The following is a 16,278-nucleotide window of genomic DNA, read 5'->3' as shown; positions in this document are numbered from 1 at the left end:
GATACATTAGGTTGTTTAATATGGTTGTCGTGTTTTTCATTAATTTGTTTGAAATTGTTGTTTCGTGTTTCATTCCACTGTCCGAGATTTTCATTACGTTGGTCGAACGATTCATAAATTCGTTTGAGGCTTTCATCATGTTGTTTGAAGTCATTGTCTATTTTTTATTCATTTGTTGTAATAATGCCATTACTTTACCCCGCCTAATTCATCGGCTCCATTCTCTGTACTGTGTAATGGCGTATCTGCACTTGTCCCGTTTTCTGTAACCATTTGGTTATTCTGTGATTCACAAAAAGATTTGCCAATCGAATGTGCACTGCTGGTCACTACCTCGGAATCAAATAAATCCGTCGTACTCTGATTACACTGTTCATTTTCGTTAGAAATAATAATCTGTTCATTACGTAAACTTTGCAAACCGGGTGTGTCAAGCTGGGCACAGCGTTCATTGTAACAGAACGTGCCGCGTCATCCATTGTCGTTAAATTAACAGATGACACAATTGAATTCGTTTGTTCATCATTAGGATAAAAATCGTTACTAGTGGTCAGTAGGCACTTATTGTCTGTAAATGGAGGATTGTCATCATTACACTGAGTGTCGCAAATACTATCGGTCAAATTATTTGAGTCGGCTATTTCACTCATTACACATCGCGATGTACTGTTAACAGTTTTTCGCGGCATTTTTCACTAATCAAAATTATTCACAAATAAAATAAAGAGAATGCAAAATGCAACAAACAAAATTACAACAAAGAGCAACAAATTGCCGATGATCTGTGAAAGAAAGAGTGACAAATTAGTAAATGCGTTGCGCCAGATGCACACTACATTAAGTAAATAAGAGCAGATATCTGACTACGACTCAGAAGATTCCGAAAAAGAATACGATCCTGGCCGGATGTCGCCAAGTGTAACCTCCCCACAGAAATATGTCAATGAAAATGTAAGTGAGCCAAGTGTAACCTCCCAATACAATTATTAAATTAAATGAATTTTTAATTATAGTAACCTCTGAACAAAATTTTGTTTTTAATGTAACCTCTGAACAAAATTGGCTCCGATTTTATAGTCTGTGTACAAAGAATGCATTCACACTTAATATTCCCACAAAATTCTTTTCTCATTTAATGTCAAGTTCAAAAATAGAAAAATTCCTAAATACCAAAAATAAAAAGAAAGTTTAGTAACCTGATAAATTTTATGAGGACAGCAGCGCTGGCCTTTGGCCCTGCATTCTGAATATAAAAAAAAGCAAAAAATCTTACCTCAATAAAACTGCCATTATATCCGTTCTTAATTACTCATTTTTCGACACAGCTTCGTGCAATGCTGGCGTATTTTTTTTTTTTTATTCTTGGATGCAATGACAATTCATTGGAAATTCTTTAAATTGAAATGAATGCTTTTCTTTAAAAGACTTGCTTCATATTATAAAATTGTTATTGGGGTATTTCTTTGAACAAATTAAATTACAATTAACATACATTATTAAATATGCCCAAGGCTGCTTCTTTACCTTGTACAACAATACTCATCCTCCAGAGTCCTGATCAGAGTCGCGACCAGAGCACACAGCCGACGCATGCCGACTCCCCGACTACTACCGACTAGCACGGACTGACGACTACTACGGACTGACGACTACAGTCGACTGACAATTACTACTACTACTCACTCGCTACTACTGTCGACACGCGTGGTCAAGCGCAGACCAGCAACAGCTAACGATAAACTACTCTCTGGTCAGAGATTCTGTCATGCCTCACCCATCGCCGGCAATGTGTACGTCTTTCAATAGAAATGGAAGAGAATGTAGATGAAGATGAATTGGATGATACTGCGTGAAGAGTTTGACGGAGCACTGAAAGACGTAAGTCGAAACAAGGCCCTAGGAGTAGACAACATTCCATTAGAACTACTGACAGCCTTGAGAGAGCCAGTCCTGACAAAACTCTACCATCTGGTGAGCAAGATGTATGAGACAAGCGAAATACCCTCAGACTTCAAGAAGAATATAATAATTCCAATCCCAAAGAAAGCCGGTGTTGACAGATGTGAAAATTACCGAACTATCAGTTTAATAAGTCACGGCTGCAAAATACTAACACGAACTCTTTACAGAGGAATGGAAAAACTAGTAGAAGCGGACCTCAGGGAAGATCAGTTTGGATTCCGTAGAAATTTCGGAACACCTGAGGCAATACTGACCCTACGACTTATCTTAGAAGCTAGATTAAGGAAAGGCAAACCTACGTATCTAGCATTTGTAGACTTACAGAAGGCTTTTGACAATGTTGACTGGAATACTCTTTTTCAAATTCTGGAGGTGGCAGGGGTAAAATACAGGGAGCGAAAAGCTATTTACAATTAGTTGAAAAACCAGATGGCAGTTATAAGAGTCGAGGGACATCAAAGGGAAGCAGTGGTTTGGAAGGGAGAGAGACAGGGTTGTAGCCTCTCCCTGATGTTATTCAATCTCTATATGGAGCAAGCTGTGAAGGAAACAAAGGAAAATTTCGGAGTAGGTATTAAAATCCATGGAGAAGAAATAAAAACTTTGAGGTTCGCCGATGACATTGTAATTCTGTCAGAGACAGCAAAGGACTTGGAAGAGCAGTTGAATGGAATGGATAGTGTGTTGAAAGGAGGTTATAAGATGAACATCAACAAAAGAAAAATGAGGATAATGGAATGTAGTCAAATTAATTTGGGTGACGCTGACGGAAGTAGATTAGGAAATGAGACACTTAAAGTAGTAAAGGAGTTTTGCTATTCGGGGAGCAAAATAACTGATACTGGTCGAAGTAGAGAGGATATAAAATGTAGACTGGCAATGGCAAGTAAAGCGTTTCTGAAGAAGAGAAATTTGTTAACATCGAGTATAGTTTTGAGTGTCAGAAAGTCGTTTCTGAAAGTATCTGTATGGAGTGTAGCCATGTATGGAAGTGAAACATGGACGGTAAATATTTTGGACAAGAAGAGAATAGAATCTTTCGAAATGTGGTGCTACAGAAGAATGCTGAAGATTAGATGGATAGATCACATAACTAATGAGGAAGTATTGAGTGGGATTGGGGAGAAGAGAAGTTTGTGGCACAACTTGACTAGAAGAAGGGATCGGCTGGTAGGACATGTTCTGAGGCATTGAGGAATCACCTGATAAGTATTGGAGGGCAGCGTTCAGGGTAAAAATCGTAGAGGGAGACCAAGAGATGAATACACTAAGCATATTCAGAAGGATGTAGGTTGCAGTAGGTACTGGGAGATGAAGAAGCTTGTACAGGATAGAGTAGCATGGAGAGCTGCATCAAACCAGTCTCATTACTGAAGACCACAATAACAGCACATCTGAAATTTATTCAGATTTCAGTCTTTATTTTCTCCAGTTCCCGCTGTCAACCCATATTCTCCCACTCCTTCCCCTACAACCGCTTTCCAACCCATCATGACTGTATGATTTTGATTTCCATTTACATACAGAGTTACAAGTTGAGAATCTTCATAGACTTTCTCAATCTCTTCATATTCGGCTTACGACGTCGGCATGTGTACAGGAACTACCATTGTCGGTGTTGAGTTCTGTCGATTCTGTTGAGAGCCACCGTGTCACTAAATTGTTCACAGTTGCACACTCTCTGCTTTACCTCCCTATTCATGACGATTCCTACTCCTGTTATACCATTTTATGCTGCTGTTGGTATTGCTCTATACTCATCTGGTCAGAATACTTTGCCTTCTTTCCATTTAACCTCACTGAACCTAACTATACCTACTTTGAGCCTTAAAATTTCCCATTTCAGATTTTCTAGCTTTCCTATCACATTCAAATGTCTGACATTCGACGCTCGGACTCGTAGAATGTTATTCTTTCGTTAGTCAAAAAAATGGTTCAAATGGGTCTGAGCACTATGGGACTTAACTTCTGAGGTCATCAGTCCCCTAGAACTTAGAACTACTTAAATCCAACTAACCTAAGGACATCACACACATCCATGCCCGAGGCAGGATTGGAACCTGCGACCGTAGTGGTCGCGCGGTTTCGTTAGTCATTCAATCTTTTTCTCACGGTCACCATGGAGATCGGAATGGGGGACCTGTCAGGAATCTGTTGCAAATTGAGTGATCATCGTGACTCTTTTTTCAATTACAGGCCTCATGTCCTGTGGACACACATTACGTGTCTTTGGTGCTGTGGTTTCCATTGCCTTCTGCGTCCTCATGCCGTTGATCATTGCTGATTCTTCCTCCTTTAGGGGTAGTTTGCCAACATGGGTGAGAGTACCTTGTTCTTACAGTTTATATTTTATGCACTTTATGTAACAGTAAGGTCTTATGTACAATAGAGAATTAGCGCACACTTTTATATTTTTTACGTTATCTACGGCAAAGCAGATGTATACACTTTCTACCTTCTCTGTGAGTCTCACGGTCTAGCCAGCTTATTGTTCTCGGAACGTCACAGTGTTAGATGGCACGCATGCCTCACACTCTTTTTGTCATTTGCTCACCACACCGATTTACAGTGTTTAGTATCTGATGTCACCTGGACTCCACATGCTCCTAACAGAAGCTAAGCCCTCATTTAACCATGGGAGCCAAATCTGACGGTCTTACTATAATGAGGATGGAAGTTCATTCCCCACTCACATGTATAGTAGCACTTTATGCCGTTGGGGATTAGCCGAGCGGTCTAAGGCGTTGCAGTCATGGACTGTGCGGTTGGTCCCGGTGGAGGTTCGAGTCCTCCCTCCGGCATGGGTGTTTGTGTTTGTCCTTGGGATAATTTTGGTTAAATAGTGTGTACACTTAGAGACTGATGACCTTAGGAGTTAAGTCCCATAAGATTTCACACATATTTTTCTGGCCCTTATCAACCGTTTCCTTCGTATTTTTGAGGACGATGATGAATTCCGCTTTACATGTACTTCATTTTAGGAGTATACCTACCATTTCTGGTTTACACTGGTGTATTCTGCGATGTCATGTCAGATTTCTGATCCTCAACAGTCTAGACAGTTTCACGTTACAACAAGTGACTCTGACATTATTGTGTTATTTTTTCTTTCATGGGGGTCTTCTTATTGCACCTGTTGGATATTTTCCACAGTTACTTTTATAACACCTTTATTTTAGAGCCATCTTGCACTCTCCGACCGTAAATTATCAGTGAAAGCTGATTTTATTAAGTATGGTTTCCGTTGATGGTTGCATCAGTAGTGTTCCTCATTGCTCCTACGATCACTCATTAAGCCACTTAGATAACGTATAAATTGCATGTTTTACCATCAGCCGCTTTTATTTTAAACCCAATTATCGACCGGTTTCAGTCATGGACCATCTTCACGGTCAAGGGTTCAAAATGGTTTAAGCGACAACATTACAGTTTTCAGTACATAAATAATGTGTAGTGCTTGTCATGAATATCAGTTTACGATACAGGACGTTTAGAAGCAAACATTTTAGTAACAAGTTTAATACTCATAGTACTGTATATTCATGAAGTACTGGACACATTATTTATGCAATGACGAAAGTGATATTGTGTCTTAAACCATTTTAACCATTATCCATGAAGATGGTTCCATGACTGAAACCGGTCAATATTTGGGTTTAAAATTAAAGCAGCTGATGATCAAACATGCATTTTATACATTACTTGAGGCTGTTAATAGTCACCATCCAAAAAAGTTTGAATAACATGGGACATAAGACCTATTATTTTAGGACAGTGGGTCATACCTTTTGTTATTAATTAATATAACATGATTTTAATTTTTAGTATCAACAATTCTGTACCTAATAAGTCCGGTAGTACGGTTCTTATCAATTTAGGTATAAAATATTTTTACCCCTAAATACAACCACTTCTTCCAGTTGCTGAGAGACTACAATAAAACAGCTGGACTTTCAGTCAATGTTATCAGCATTTCAACACTTCAGTATATTTTAATTTTAGTGTTCCTTTCAGTATGTTTAGTTATTTCAGCTGTGGATGCCGTGATTATAAGATTGTGCGATATACTTAGTAAAAATTTTGCTATCCAATTTTACAAAATCTGTAATCGCCAACACTGACGAAACTCGCGCAGCTTTTTATACACCTGATAAGAGACTAAATACGTAGAAGAGCTAAGATTATACAGATACTTTCCGCCATATTTCCGAACACAACCGAAAATCTTTCGCAAATCGGACCTGTACAATGCTTGAAACTACAAAATCTGATAATTACTTCAACGCACATAGTATTTAACTAAGCTGTGTGTCTTTTAGTTTCACTAGACAGATACATGACCTCATTGTACGAAATATTTCTGGTTGTGTTTTCCATCGTCTTGGTATAAAGTACTCCCAACGTCTCGGCTGCTAGTGGTCCGTCATCATCAGGCAGCTTCTGCCACAGTAATCGGGCTCGTATTTCCTCCCGCATCAAACGACTGCTTACGCCGGCTACCGCAGCCGTACGGATGGGTGGCCTCTACCGAAGCTCACCGCAGGCGCGTATCTCTTGGCCACAGATACCACAAACCCCCTGTGGGATTACTGCGTACCCGAGCCGTTCCATTGTGCAGCACGACCGCTGCTACATTCATTTACGACATAATTTCCTCAAACGGAAACGACAGTGCTATACCAGTGCACTAAACCTCTTTTATATTGAGTAAGCGTACCTCTTCAAAAACCAAACACACGCATGTTTTAAACGCCTTTTGCTCTCTCGTTCTTCACGCGTATGCGGATTATCTCCTACAGAGATTTTTGCGGTTTCAATGAAGAAATGCTGAAACAGCCCTGGCCTGGCAGCTGCCAGATGTGATTTCTGTGAGGTTGCGAGCGAACAGAGAGAAACAGAGATATGTTACTGCTAATTCGGCTTCTAAGTGCTCGAAACATAATATTTATGTTGTGGCGCAGCAAGACAACCACGCCACTCGGAAGTAGCCGAAATGCACGCGTTACACACGCCGGCTGGCGTGAGGTCTGAAACAGGATACGTAATGAATGCTATAAAGAAAAGTACGTAGCTGCGGTAATACTTAACTTTCATCCATCATTTGTATACAGTATTCTTGATGGTACAAGTGAGACTCTCTCTATAAATGGTTAATGGCGCCTTGCTAGGTCGTAGCCATGGACTTAGCTGAAGGCTATTCTAACTGTCTCTCGGCAAATGAGAGAAAGGCTTCGTCAGTGTAGTCGCTAGCAAAGTCGTCGTACAACTGGTGCGAGTGCTAGTACGTCTCTCTAGACCTGCCGTGTTGTGGCGCTCGGTCTGCAATTACTGACAGTGGTGACACGCGGGTCCGACATGTACTAATGGACCGCGGCCGATTTAAAGCTACCACCTAGCAAGTGTGGTGTCTGGCGGTGACACCACAATTTATATGATACATGATATAGTGCTATACTTGAGTAAACTATACTGAATTCAGTCTTTTTAGTCTAACATTTCTACTGCAAACGTCGTGAAACTGTAGGACATAAACGGGAATTCCGTGTATGGGTTAAGTCACCCAGGAACTACAATTACCAGCAACTTACATCGGAAGGAACGCGTAGAAAATGATGAGGGTAAGGCTAACCAAAGACTGCGTTTTATTGGCAGGACACTATTAAGGAGACTGCCTACACCACGCTTGTCCGTCCTCTTTTAGAATACTGTTGCGCGGTGTGGGATCCTTACCAGATAGGACTGAGTGAGTACATCGAAAAAGTTCAAAGAAAGGCAGTACGTTTTGTATTAGCGCGAAATATGGGAGAGAATGTCATAGAAATGATACAGGATTTGAGATGGACATTATTAAAAGAAAGGCCTTTTTCGTTGCGACGGAATCTTCTCACGAAATTCCAACTTTGTCCTCCGAATGCGAAAATATTTTGTTGACACCGACTTACATAGGGAGGAACGATCACCAAGACAAAATTAAGGGAAATTATAGCTCGTACGGAAAGATATAGGTGTTCATACATCCCGCGCGCTATACGAGATTGGAATAACAGAGAATTGTGAAGGTGGTTCGATGAACCCTCTGCCAGGCACTTAAATGTGATTTGCAGTGTATCCATGTAGATGTAGATGTAGATTGGAGTAACCGAGAAGACGACAAACCTCTAGTGGTTAAAGTCTAAGAAGAACAAGAAACTAACGCTTACTAACTGTAACACAACTGCGCCCTCTTTCCCGCGTTTTTACCAGATTTGGAAATCCTCCCTCGTGAAGCCGCTAAGCCTTCGCCCCGGGATATTGATTCCGCCCCCGCACGCATCCCGCCACCACAGCGCCGCCTTGCTGCCTCTCCCAGGCTAATAGCCGCCTCCACCTCTGCCGCCGCCTCCGCCACTGCCGCCGCCGCGACGGTGCAGCGTCCAATTAGCGTCCGGCGTCGCGGCGCTGTCACGTCACGTGACGCGCCTAAAACCCGCGCTGTCGGCTGCAGTCTCTTCAGGACGTCGGCTGCCCGCGCAATTGCCCCGGAGCAGCGGCCGTGCGTTCCTGGGAGCTGCCGTCCGATGGAAAAAGTGAACGAGCGGTCCGGCATCAGTGCTCTTACAAGCAGGGACTCTGACATGTGGGTTACCGATTTTGATCGAGTTCCGCAAGGCTTTTTGCTAGGCACTTCCTAGTGTTTGATCAAATCGAGCTCGAAGCTGATGATCGAAAATCGCAATTTCATTGCTACATATCGAAAGATCGTCTATAAACAAACATTTCGTATTAACATGATATGGGGTCAGAAGTTAATAATGTTTATGTCAGTAATGTATTTCTCTTATCTAGCTTTAGCCTGGATAGCCATCGTTCACCAGAGTGACGTTGACTCTCGATGAGTGCCGGCACGGTAACTCAGTGTCCAGTCTGATGGCTGACTGCTATCTGTAATAAAAAAAAAGTGTGAAGTATTCAACTGTATACTTGAAGGGGTCCTATGTGCTGTCGGACAAGGCCAAATGCCGAGAATGATGACGAACAAAATAGGGAAAAAATGAAAAGTGGTTAAGGCGTGAGAATACCGAACTCCTGGTCCGTGTTCGATTCTCGGTAGTGGCATATTTTCAGTTGACATTTTTTTCGTTGTATCTGATAGTATTTTGGTAATCGGAAAATTTTGCCTTACTTTTTTAAATTAAATATTCGGAGCTTTGATCAATAAGTAATCAAATTACTATAATCTCAACGATTGGACAGTTATTTTCATCGTGATACACATAAAAAAAATACACCTAAAGTATATATTATTGCGTAATCTTTACTAATCGTCTGTTGGTGAGCGCTCTCGCAATCAGTGCGATGAAACTTAATGATAGAAAGAGGCAAAACATTATTACTTCTCGCACCATGTAGAACGAAATATCGCTGCACTGATATGTTTTATGGATATGTGTGATGTCAGTGGGTTAGTTACGTTTAAGTAGTTCTAAGTTCTAAGGGACTGATGACCTCAGAAGTTAAGTCCCATAGTGCTCAGAGCCATTTGAATCATTTGAACTGATATGTTTTCGAATACATCGTTCATGGAAAACATACCTTTCGTAAAGTAAAAAAAAAGACCTCCTTCCGTCACAATCTTGATTTTACTTTTCGAGCCCTGGAAGCTGATCTTCAGGTGCTTTGGCGGACAACATTGATTATTTTCCGAAATTTAAGTTAATTTTGGTCTCAGGAAGGTTAAAATGGTAATACACCATTATAATGGCAATACACCATTGTAATCTTAGCAGGACAAGAATTAATATCAACCTGGAAAAATAATCAATGTACACTGAAAAACCATCGGAAAATGAGACCGCAGGGCTCGAATGCATTGCGCAGTGAAATAAAATCACAATTATTACTTAAGGCGATCGTTCTTTATTTTACGGAAATAACACACTCACGGAAGAAACACTGACAGAAACGGATAAAATTAACATAACTTGGCTGATTCTCGTAGTTTAAAACAGATCTGTACCAACCATATACACTGAAGCGCCAAAGGAACTGCTATAAGCAGGCATATTCAAACACAGACATATGAAAGCACGCCTATATAAGACAACTAGTGTTTGGCGCAGTTGTTAGATCGGTTACTGCTGCTGCAGTGGCAGGTTATCAAAGTTTAAGTGAATTTGAACGTGGTGAGTCGGCGCGCGATCGATGGGGCACAGCATCTCCGAGGTAGCGATTTCACGAGTGTACCGTGAATGTCAGGAATCTGCCAAAACAAGAAATCTCCGACTTCGCTGCGGCTAGAGAAAGATTCTGCAAGAACGGGACCAACGACGACTGAAGAGAATCGTTCAAGGTGACACAAGTGCAACCCTTGCTCAAATTGCTGCAGATTTCAATGCTGGCGCATCAACAAGTGTCAGTGTGCGAACGATTCAACGAAACATCATCGATATGGGCTTTCGGAGCCGAAGCAACTCGTTTATCCTTAATGACTGCACGGCACAAAGCTTAATGCCTTACCTGGGCCCGTCAAAACAGATATTGGGCTGTTGATGACTGGAAACATGTTGCCTGGTCGGACGAGGCTCGATTCAAATTGTACCGAGCGGATGGACGTGTACGGATATGGAGACGACCTCATGAATCCATGCACCTTGTATTTCACGAAGGGACTGTTCAAGCTGGTGGAGGCTCTGTAATGGTGTGTGTCGTGTGCTGTTGGAGTGATATGGGATCCCTGATACGTCTAGATACGACTCTGACAGGTGACACGTACGTACGCGTCCTGTGTGATCACCTGCATCCATTCATTGCCATTGTGCATTCCGACGGACTTGGGCAATTCCATTAGGACACTGCGACACTCCACACGTCCAGAATTGCTACAGAGTAGCTCGACTCATCTGAGTTGAAACGCTTCCGCTGGTCACCAAAATCCCCAGACATGAACATTAATGAGCGTATCTGGGGTGTCTTGCAACGCGCTGTTCACAAGAGATCTGCACCTCCTCGTATTTTTACTGATTTATGGACAGCCGTAAGGGATTCATGGTGTCAGTTCCCTCCAGCACTACTTCAGACGTTAGTCGAGTACATGTCAAGTTGTCTTGCAGCAGTTATGCGTGCTAGCGGAAACCCTACACGATATTAAAAAGGTGCACCAGTTTCGTTAGCTCTTCAGTGTGAATACATATATTGAGAGACAGGTGTGGACTGGTTATCGCCATTCATTGTGGCCGAGCGGTTCTAGGCGCTTCAGTCTGGAACCGCGCTACCGCTACGGTCGCAGGTTCGAATCCTGCCTCAGGCATGGATGTGTGTGATGTCCTTAGGTTAGTTACATTTAAGTAATTCCTCCTGGTGTATCAGACAATGGAGTGGCGCGAATAAGGAACAGCCAACTTCAGCCATTTTTGACCTCACGTAACTCAGAAATCCAGTGCGTATCCCTTGTAGCTCAGAGGCTCCATGCCTTGTTACACTGGTCAGGCGTTCTCATTTTAAACCCATTGACTCAAACACGTTTTCCACGGATAGAAAAATATCCAAACCCGTGGTTGTGTCTTTTAATGGTATAAGATTGAGAAATTCTTCAGGGACACGTAAATTGTCGTCGACACCTCGAATGAACATGACGAGCTGAGATATGTCTGCAATGTCCGCGGACTCTTCAAGAGCGACAGAAAGTGAAACTAAGTTTGCCGCTCTCTCCATTAATTGCTGCTCCATATCTGAGACCATATCTTCGACTCTGTGAGCAACAGTTGGAGGCGAAAGAGCTTTTTTTTTCAAATTTTTCCGTGAGGTCTGGTAGAGAAATACAAGCCGCCGAGTCGACCAGGCCATCCTTCATGAGATTCCCAGCAGAAAAGGGGGTCCCTGCTTTCCCAATTCTCAGTGATCAGTTGTAACTTGCGCACAAACTTTTACCACCTGTTTCCTGCTCGTACCACGCCAAAAAAGAACATACAATTAACTTTGTACAATCCTGTTTTTAAAACACTTTTATCACTTTAACAATTAATTGTTTCATTCAGTGAAACTCAAATAAAAAACTAACAAAAAAGATTGGTTTTAGATGCGTTTTCTCCCAGTTCCGCTTAAAAGGACATCGATGTGTGGTCGCAAAATAAATTTTTATCTATTGCAATATTTGCGTGCAGCGGCATGGCGAGGATCGGCGGGCGGTCTGCACGGCCAGCTAAGCGACGCGGCTCGGCCCCACTGTGATAACATAGGAATTCGCCCGGGGCGCTGGCTGCGGGCGATCGCGGGCGCTAGCGCCCTAGGGGCACAGTTTGGACGAGCCTCTTCTAGGGGACTGATGACCTCAGATCTTAAGTCCCATTGTGCTCATAGCCATTTGAACAATTTTTTTGTCTGGTTATCGACAATCTCATGCATTTTGATAGCACCCGCCCTATCTCGCATATCTCTGCTCTGCCGTGATGTCCCATGATTTTAAGGTCTTGTCATGAAATTCTTTACCTGTTGGAAAGAGTAAACGTCACTACATTGATACACAGACGCAAATTTCGGTCTTATCACTTTCACAGTGCAGGTCGGTTCAGCATCATAATCTAGTGCGTCATTCAACGCGATAAAAACAACTGCCGATAAATTAAATGTATTTATTTGATTGTTAGTCCCACCTCCCGATGTTTTACATAAAAAGGAAAGAAAGGTATTCTAATCAACAAAATATTATCAGATACACCGAAAAAAATACCGAAACAAAGGAAAGCCCCGACAAAGCATTAGATACATACCAGTTGTTTAGTAGCGTAATGCGCTGGCCGCTTACCGACGACCTCGCATTGCTAGACGTACTGAATGATGGGAAACCAAGTTACAGCATGAAAACATAAAAATGTTACTCACCCGAACATTATTAACATTGAACCCCGTATTTTGTTAGTAAAAAATGTTTGTTTTTAGACGATCTGTAGATGTTTACCGCTGAAACTACTATTTTCCGTCATGACTTTGGCGTCGACTTTTTCTAAAACTAAGAAGTGTCTAGCAAAACGCCGAAATCCTTGTATCTTTAGTTTCATTATATGATGTACTTATAAAACTTGATCTAGATATGTGAGCTACATGTTAGACAGTCCCCATGTCACAAGGCAGCCCCGATAAGAAATCCCTTATACAGAAAATTAATTTATCAGCCATTCCAAATGAATGCCATTAACGGAGACCCACAATGACGCCGCGTTTAAGCAGTCTCATTCTCAGAATGGTTGGCAGGCTTACCCTGCCATCAGGGAATCCCACACACGATAAGATTACAGAGTCACAGTTCTTCAGTTACGAAACCACTGTCTAGAACATTGATGTTAATCATGTTATAAACACTCACTAGGACGAAGAAGGACCTAAAAAACGCATTTTTTACATTTAATTTGAGATGGTGGTTTTAAAGAAGACTGTAATTACGTAAATGAATAACAGGGTCGTCAGCTTAATTAGGGACAGAGGTACCAATTATTATACTGTTCATAAACGAAATTAACTACTGTGCATTGCTTTACGTTGTTTTGCAAACACGACACGAAACAGGAGGACAATACAGCAAGTAATGGAACAACAGTTTGTCACGAGCAACACAGATGTAAACTTACAGTGTTCCGGTAAGAAACGGTCACTGACTAACACATTCTTCCTGTATTAAACACAAGAGTGCTAAGGATCGTTACCTGAAAGTTAGTGGGAGAAGAAAAAGTAATTTGGACATGAGGTGATTTTACCAATAACATATTGAAAAACAACACTTACACAGAATTGATCTTTCATTATTCCGGTATGGACGAGTCTCCAGACTGGCACAGGGAGGAGTGAGGTAGACAGATACAAAATCCTTCACAAACCCAAAAATTTTTTTCAGGCTTAGCAGCTCTTTACTATTTCTGATGTTGATTGCGCGGTGAGGCTTACTCTCATCATCGGACCTGCCATGAGACCAAAAGTATAAACATAGGATGTGCAGTTCTTTACACATATCACAAAAATATTTTTCGTAAGAAAAAGAAGTGACCGTGGGATTCACGTTATTTAATTAGATCTCAAAACGATAAGTGCTCACAGTTAATAGGGATCAAATACAGTAGTATACTGCACATGTGTGATAGATACCAAATATTTTAAAACATCAATATAATGTCAAATACAGAGTAAAAATCTACAGGACATAGTCTACTAATACCGCGTGTAGTAGCACACTATGGCGAAGCAGTCACCGGCAGAATGCAAAATTAATCAGCTGCCATCAAAGTGACGCTCAAAGAACAACAACACCGTAATCTATTTGACAGTTTACACATAACCGCAAACACAAATAAAATGTAAATAAGATTAAAAATAGCCTTCGTTTTCTTGTAGATTTAGTAAGGAAAAATTAAAATGACAAGTCCAAGTGGATTAATACATGTGCATCTATACAGCTCTCATAACTTTTTAACAATCTTGACGTAACGTGAGAGTAGTGCAACGTAACTCACATTACAGTAATACACCGCAGGATTAAATGTAAAATTGAAATCCAAATAAAGGGAGACGATGACAACTAAAAGAATCTTTTTTACTTAACCAGTCGTATACAGAACCTAATGAATTGTCAAATTATCTGGAACACTAAATGTGAAATCATATCTGTTTGGCAACATCTTCTAATCCATAGAAGAATTTAGTTTTGTTTGTTTGTTTTGTGTGTATGTGTGTGTTTTTTAGGGCAAGAGAGAGAGAAGTGCTTTCAAGAAACAAATAGTCATTACTGTTTCAATAATGAATAATACGTATTGAGAGCTATACAGGACCACCGCAATGTCCATAAAACGTAGGCCTCATAAAATATTTAGGTTCTTCATTCCATATTAAATTCAGGCTTTCGAACTACAATTGCAACAAGTAAATCGACACTTGCGAGATTTAAGATATACAAAAGCTGATAAGTAGCAATGATCAATATTCATTAGTCTCTTGAAACTACTTTAAACATTTCACGTAACAATGGATAGTGGTGATATATATATATGAGATTTGTGGTCACAAAAAAACTTTACAGTCATCAGATAAATAAAAGAAAATTTATCATCATCATCATCATTTAAGACAGATTATGCCTTTCAGCGTTCAGTCTGGAGCATAGCCCCCTTATACAGTTCCTCCATGATCCCCTATTCAGTGCTAACATTGGTGCCTCTTCTGATGTTAAACCTATTACTTCAAAATCATTCTTAACCGAATCCAGGTACCTTCTCATTGGTCTGCCCCGAATCCTCCTACCCTCTACTGCTGAACCCATGAGTGTCTTGGGTAACCTTGCTTCTCCCATGCGTGTAACATGACCCCACCATCTAAGCCTGTTCGCTCTGACTGCTACATCTGTAGAGTTCATTCCCAGTTTTTCTTTGATTTCCTCATTGTGGACACCTTCCTGCCATTGTTCCCATCTACTAGTACCTGCAATCATCCTAGCTACTTTCATATCCGTAACCTCAACCGTGTTGATAAGGTAACTTGAATCCACCCAGCTTTCGCTCCCATACAACAAAGTTGGTCGAAAGATTGAACGGTGCACAGATAACTTAGTCTTGGTACTGACTTCCTTCTTGCAGAAGAGAATAGATCGTAGCGGAGCGCTCACTGCATTAGCTTTGCTACACCTCGCTTCCAGTTCTTTCACTATGTTGCCATCCTGTGAGAATATGCATCCTAAGTACTTGAAACCGTGCACCTGTTCTAACTTTGTTCCTCCTATTTGGCACTCAATCCGTTTATATTTCTTTCCCACTGACATTAATTTCGTTTTGGAGATGCTAATCGTATGAAGATTAGCATCTCCAAAACGAAAGTTACATTTCTGATCTAGATCTGAAATATTACTTTGCAAACTTTCAATCGAATCTGCCATCACAACTAAGTCATCCGCATATGCAAGACTGCTTATTCTGTGTTCACATATCTTAATCTCACCCAGCCAGTCTATTGTTTTCAACATATGATCCATAAATAATATGAACAACAGTGGAGACAGGTTGCAGCCTTGTCTTACCCCTGAAACTACTCTGAACCATGAACTCAATTTACCGTCAACTCTAACTGCTGCCTGACTATCCATGTAAAGACCTTTAATTGCTTGCAAAAGTTTGCCTCCTATTCCATAATATTGTAGAACAGACAATAACTTCCTTCTAGGAACCCGGTCATATGCCTTTTCTAGATCTATAAAGCATAGATACAATTCCCTGTTCCACTCATAACACTTCTCCATTATTTGCCGTAAGCTAAAGATCTGGTCCTGACAACCTCTAAGAGGCCTAAACCCACACTGATTTTCAT

This window comes from Schistocerca cancellata, chromosome 1, assembly GCF_023864275.1.
Source record: "Schistocerca cancellata isolate TAMUIC-IGC-003103 chromosome 1, iqSchCanc2.1, whole genome shotgun sequence".
NCBI classification, from domain to species: domain Eukaryota; kingdom Metazoa; phylum Arthropoda; class Insecta; order Orthoptera; family Acrididae; genus Schistocerca; species Schistocerca cancellata.
This window is presented reverse-complemented; position numbering follows the sequence as displayed.